Genomic DNA, 7306 nt, shown 5'->3' with positions numbered 1-7306 from the left:
AACTTCAGCATAGCATTTTAAGAATACTAGCAAAGAAGGCATCCATGACGCGAGAAGAATTCCCTATTTATCTCCCTTAAATGTAAATCATCCAAAGAAATCTCTCTAAGTTGTGTGCAGTTTCTTACCACATGTTTAACTCCCTTCTTTGTGACCCTTTTACAATTTTCCAGTAACAGTTTCAAAAGCCCGCGACAATTCTTTGAGATCGAATAGAGTGTTTTATCATCAACTTTTGTATATGACAAGTTCAACACCTCCAGCTGGGGAACTACAATGTCTATTCCTCGTAGCTTTACTCTTGAACATCCAGTTAAGTTCAACTTCTTAATCTTACAACATGTCTTTAAAACTTGACAAATACCATCAGATATACGTTTGCACCAAGACAAGTCAAGATGTAGCAAATTGGGGAAAAAGGAAGCTAACATTATAATCTTTTCATCACGTAACAATGAATTTCCACCCAAAAGAGAGAGACGTTAATTGAGGGTATACATCAGAATTCTCTACACTCTCTTTCCCAATACCTGTTATTTTCATTTTGATCTCACTGAGTGAAGGACAATTTCTAACGAGGGATAACAGGGCTGATTCTGTGAGACCCCAACAACCATTAAGGTTAATAGACACCAAATCACAATGAAACAAAGAGAACCCGGCAACATGTTGATCATCAAGTAAATAATTGCCGTTAAGATGCAAATGTTGAATACATCTACACTTTGATAACAGAGAGTGAATTGCATTATTGAAATCAGGTTGAATGTTGACCAACAGACGTTCGGATAAGGAGTGAGGGAGTTTGAGTTCTTTGAGCAATGGGAAACAATCGGCAATGAGTAACAAGTCGTTCTTGTTGAGATACACTTCATAACAAGTCAAAGTTGTTATGTTTTGGGAGAAAGCTTGCAACCCATTTGCGGGAAAGGTGTGGTTGCTGCTGACGCCAAAGATAGTGAGGTTTGTGAGTTTCTTTGGTGGGAAAGAGATTATGCGAAAAAAGTTGTCGAAGTCAATGTCGCAGCTAAGACTAAGGGAAGTGAGGTTGGTGAACCTTTTGAGTAGGCGTTTGAGGAAAGGGACTGTTGAGGGACGTATAGTGAGTGAGAATAGGAGAGAGTTCGTTACGGAGAGGAACTGTTTCGAGACTAGGGATAGAGAATTAAGATAGCTATGGTCGTCGTCGTTAACGATGAATTTGAAAATAGATTCCCAACAATCATCAGGTAAATATGAACACGTTCTCTTCTTCCTTTTCATTGAAAGTGAATAGTATGAGAGCTGCCGGCGCTGGTGTGAAAGAGAATAGAAGATATAATTTTAGGGTTTAATTTCGGATCAAATTGGGGTTGTAAATTAAAATACTGTTAGCTATATTACATACATATATATATATATATATATATATATATATATATATATATATATATATATATATATGGAAAAAGAAGTGGGCTTTTTGTAAAATACTGTTTATTATCTCTATATAGCTATGCGACAATGTAAGTCAATTTTTGTTTAGGAAATGTTAACTTGTAGTCACAAGATAAGAATCTTAAAATAGAATGAAACAATAGATATTGTATTGAAAATATAAACTTTTAAGCTTTTAAGATTATGAATGGACAATTTACAAAGTTAAATTTCTTTTTTAGTTTCTTATCTTGTGCCCTTAGGGCACAAGTTAACAAGTCCCTTTTTGTTTTTATCCATAATCACCAAGGATAATTCCGTCAAAAAAAAATAATCACGAAGGATAACAAAGAAACATCATCATCAAGAAACCGCCCCCTATAAAGCTAATTAACTCGTAACAAACATTCTCTTGGGTTTCAACACCACTAACAAAACAAGCAAGCCTTCATTTTCAATCTATTCATACACAAATGCCAAGATAACACATTAACTTGTTCCACCATTACATCAAATCCATACGGTTGTTATTAAATATTCTATCATTTCTCATTTTCTAAATGATCCAAATAACTGCATGCCAAATGACACTAGCCCCTTTCGCAATTTTTTCGAACGCATCGCACCTACTCAACAATTTACATGAATAATCAAGTTAGGGGGAGTTATAAAATTGAATTGCATCCATTTCATCACCTCCAACCACACTTCGAAGTCACCGAGCAATGAAGAAACAAATGAGCTACCGTTTCTTCATATCTATCACAAAAAACACACCTCTTGGAGTCATCAATTGACAAAAGCCTTCACTTAGCAAGGTTCACCCTTGTTCGAATACGGTCAAGAATCATGGTCCAAGAGAAAGCCAAAACCTTTGACAGTGCCATGCTTTTCCAACTATCCCGAAAAACCTTCCTATTCCTCCCTCGATTCTCCTCCGTCTATTACACCCATATTTTGTAAAATGGTGTAGCATGATTTTACGGAAAACATACTCCCCCTCCTCCGGCCTCCGCACCCAACGATCCGTCCCCACATCTACAACCACCACCTCCAAACAACCCATGTGACTTTGTAAAACCTCACTTTCCGACACAAACAACTCCCTCCGCCAATCAAAACACCACCACCCCCTACTTCCCTACTTCCTCCCCACATTTCGCCCACTTCCTCTCTTGATTATTTGTGAGGGAAAAAATTCTAGAAAAAATCACACAAAGCGGCTCATTTGCCAACCAAGCTACCTTCCAAAAGAGAGTACTCATTCCATTCCCCACCTTCCTCACCAACTCCCCGTGAAACCACCTTATTTCCCCCTCATCCTCCAAGGACATCAAGTCTAACCTCCAACTTGGGAACTACAATGTTTATTCCAAGTAGCTTCACTCTTTGACATCCGGATAAGTTTAAATGCGTAATCTTACAACATCTCCTTAAAAACTTGATAAATATTGTTAGATAGGTATTGACAATTATTCAAATCAAGCAGCTTCAAATTGGGAAAAAGGAAGCTATCATTATAATATTTTCATCGCTAAACCATGTATTTATACCCAAATAGTGAGACTTTAATTGAAGGTATACACCAGAATTCTCTACACTCTCTTTCCCAATATTTGTTTCCATTTTGATCTCACTAAGTGAAGGACAATTTCCAACAAGGGAAAACGAGGATGATTCTGTGAGCGTATGACATGCACCGAGGCAACATGTTGATTATTCATAAAATAATTGTGAACAAGACTCAAATGTTGAATACATCCGCACTTTGATAACGAGAGAGTGCATTCTATTGATATTTGTGTTAGTTTATAATCACTATTGTTTTTACAATTTTATCCTTTCATAGAGAGAGTTAATTTATATACTTAACATACTATTTATTGCTTATTGAAGAAATATATGTATAATAAATATGGGTATGCGAGATAAAGAAATAATTAATATTGTTGGATATAGCAAAGTCGTCTTATAAAAATGGATAAAAAAAAATTCAAAAAAGTCTTATAATTAGGGACAGAGGTAGGAACATATACATGAACAATTGAAGTATTAGCAAATTTATGTGGATACAATAATTAAAATTTCTTCGATACCGTTGTAGCTATTAGGTGCCAACATAGTTGGATGTCTTCTTCTACCATATGATGATTTGCACTCTATTTCTTTTTTTAAATAGTACATCTTACATTTAACAATTGGAGAAATAAACAAATAATGTTGTATGAAAAATTGAAATGAGTTGGTTATTCTCGGTACATTTTGTTTTTATAAATATGTGAGTTGTTTTGAAACAGAGGGAGTATCACTTTGTCAATTTCTCACAAATTAAAAAACATATTTAATTTTATTAGCAAAAGAAAAATTATGAAATTATTTTATAAAATTAGCTTTCATTAAAGATATGTGAAATTCTTTAATAAAAATTAAAGTTATGAGAAATAGAAGTTAAAAGAATTGAAAAAGAAAATAAATAGTAAATGATAAATGGAATAAAAATATTTTTTTTGAACAAACTAAAATAGATAAATTAATAACAAAATTGATTCACCCCGCACAAGACATGCAAAAGGTAAACCAACCAAAAATATTTACAAAGGAGAAGGTGTCGATGGACGGAATGCACCCAACAAAAGGCTAAACAAATTACATGTGAACACCCATACAAAGGAAAGGATGTTTCCACCAATCATGATAACTATAGCTAAAAGTCGCCCGTTTAGATTTCGGCGACAAGAAAGAATTCAGTTTAACTTTTTCAGCTAGAATAGAAGAATAAGAAGCCGTATTTTGGAATACACAGTTATTCCTTTCCTTCCAAATAGACCAAATAGAAGCAAACCAAATTATTCTCAAGAAGGAATGAGTAAATCTAGGCAAACTTGCCATATTAGTAAACCGATGAAAATGATGTCGAATGTCACCCGAGGAAATTGAAGAAATACTCGGCTAGTGCCACACATGATACCAAAGAGAACTGAAAGTGTCATATCTTAAAAATAGATGAGTTACCGTTTCCGAGTCCTCGCACCCCGACGCACAAGCCGAATCATTAAGTTGGAGGACACGCCACCGCACCAAATTGTCTTTAGTAGGAAGTCTCCGTTTCGAAGGAGGGGCCACACAAACAGAGACACCTTTGAAGGAATAAGCTTATGTCGGACGTCATCAACTAAAGTCCTATCCACCGGAACACCGTCATTAGTAAGGAAGCGGTATGCTTTCCGCACCGAATAACCATTTGTTTTGCAGGGAAAATGTTCATGATACTTGGAGGTGGTTGCTAGATCCCGTTAATGGAATAAAAATATTAATATATTTATTGATTATTATCAAATTTCATACAAGCTTTTATATTTTTTTTTTAGGGAATACAAGCTTTTATATGTCACGATATATCTACACATGCTCATATTGAGAGTGTTAGGAGTACGTTAAATTATTTCACACAAATAAAAAAAGTTGTAAGTTGTACCCAAAAAGTTGTAAATAGTCTATAATATCTAGTTCTACAAACAATAATGATATTGCTAAGTTTTTTTTTCTTTTCAAAAGGCTAAGAAATATATATTAAAAAACCAATTAAAATCCTTCTAGCACAAGATGTATCGAGAGAAACTTAACAATTCATAATTTAGAAAACGATCGTTAACGTAGGACAAAAGATTCTACCTCCAAATAAGATAATCATAATTGCACATGACATAATATAATTTTAACCACCAAAAAATCTGAAACTTAACATTTTTCGCTTAATTCGCATTCAAACTTGAAATCTCACAATTGTGTTTTGAGTTTAGGTGGTACTTATCACTTTGTCTAAAGATACATAAAACATATACTCTAAGACCGAGTGCTTAAGGTAATTGATATATCCACCCTTTAAATCGCTTAAAACCCCTCGGATTTATCGGATTGTAACTCTTCAATTTCATAAATCTATCGAGTTACGATCCAATCGTTATTTTCTTTTATTGAGACGTAACTCTCTGTCATCTTATTTTCATTGGTTGAGAAGCAAATGTTGTTTTTGGATTTCCAAACCGTTGTATTTGAATTTTCAAATTCTATTATCTATCGAAGTTGTTACTAGGTTAAGTCACGACTGTGTCGCTCTCTTTAAGACGTTTCGTGGCACCGCCCGAAATTGTGCAAGGCAGACTATCAACCACGCCGCCTCCAGGATAAAACAAGCCCGGCCTACAATCGTTCGATTAACTACCGCACCGTAGAAAACCGTTCGAGAATTACACCCTCAAATATGGTACTAAGACCACTCTTTAATACCGAAACCACTTTAATATGGCACCGTTACCACTCTATTATTGTGCCGAGACCACTCAAATATGGTGTTACCACCATTCTAATTATTAACTTCTCCAACTATGATATTATGATCACTCAAATATGGTTTTACACCATTCTAACGTCTAACTTCTTCAAGAATCGAAGAAGAATATATTTTAAGATCATTCATAATTTTGAAGGGACATTATACCGAAAAGGGGACTATGATCTTAAATTATTATTTATTCCAAAGGACATAAAATTATCGAAGGGACTATGAACTTAAGACCATTCTTAATTCCGAAGGGACATTAAACCGAAAAATGGACTATGGTCTTAAGAACACTCTTAATTCCGAAGGGACGGAAAAGGAGATGAAGAGAAGAAAGACTCGTCAACACAAGTCAAGAAAGGGAGAATAGAGAAAGAGTTCCCGACAACTCAATGAAACTTTTTGGTGTGATTTTTGAACTAGGTGAGTTCTCCTTTTATAGGGAGAGTTTGTAACTAATTTGGAGAAACTTAAGAATTAAGTAAACTTGAAAATTAAGCAACCCACAGATCAGCTCAAGTAACAAACTAATCGGATAAGTTCAACAAGAAACAAACCCATAAGATTAGCCGAAACAAACTAATGAAGGAAAGATAGGAAATTCAGTTGGATTCTCAATCTTATCACAACAAACATAACCTAAAATTATGTGAAGTGATATCCATAAATAAAGAATAATAATATTGTTGTTTTCATTATTATTTTCATAATATTAATTATTATTTTCAATCATTATCAAGGTATTTAAAATTAAATACCGCTATTTAAACATTACTAATGTGTGTGTTCTATTTTATGTGGGACCCCCACACTCTATGTTTTCAATTCACACAACACTAGATTAAAGTTTAATTACTTGGTGTTTAATCTTCCAACCTTGTAATTTCTTTCCATTTTCACACAAATGTTCCAACAACAAATATAACAATTCTCATTGATTAATTCCAAAAAAAAAAAAAACACATTATGTTGTTTTGTAGACAAGATCACATTGGTGGACCAGGACAAATCATGGAGGAATATATTTGTCTTATTTACGCACTGAACTGATAATAATTTCCCTTGACTCAAAGACACATTTCCCTTGACTCTCCAGCAGCGCTGCTGTCTTGTATCCCACAGAGGTGCAGCTCCCAGCTGCGTGATGTGCTGGTCGCGGCCATTGTGCACACGGTGCATTCCATTTGGCTTGCCCGAAACGCGGTCCTCTTCAATGCTTCTTCCGTTTCCTTGCATGCTACTTTGGCTAAGATTTCTTCCATGATTGCAATGTCGGAGGCACTTCGAAAGGTTCTTGTTTACTTTCAGATGTTGTTATTTTGGAAAATCTTTTTGTCTCTCCTTTTCATAGACGAGTTCGTGACATTATACCGGTGGTTTGGAAGGCTCCCACCTTCCCTTGGGTTAAGGCTAACACGGATGGGTCGGTTAGAAATTTGATGTACTGCTTGCGGTGGTCTTTTTCGGGATTCACGTGGAACATTTCTTGGTGGATTTGCAAGTAATATTGGTATGGTATCTATCTTTGAAGCTGAAATTTTGGGACTCATC

At 35.0% G+C, this 7306-nt stretch overlaps 1 pseudogene; it reads right to left on the bottom strand.

Moving 5' to 3' along the window:
- LOC146914071 (uncharacterized) lies at positions 1-1321 on the bottom strand (annotated as a pseudogene).
- Between the last annotated feature and the right edge of the window lie 5985 nt (positions 1322-7306).

This window comes from Medicago sativa, chromosome 6, assembly GCF_051527215.1.
Source record: "Medicago sativa cultivar Bolivia chromosome 6, Bolivia_mono, whole genome shotgun sequence".
Taxonomy (NCBI): Eukaryota; Viridiplantae; Streptophyta; class Magnoliopsida; order Fabales; family Fabaceae; genus Medicago; species Medicago sativa.
Note: the sequence above shows the minus strand (reverse complement) of the source record. Positions and strands in the feature narration are given on the sequence as shown.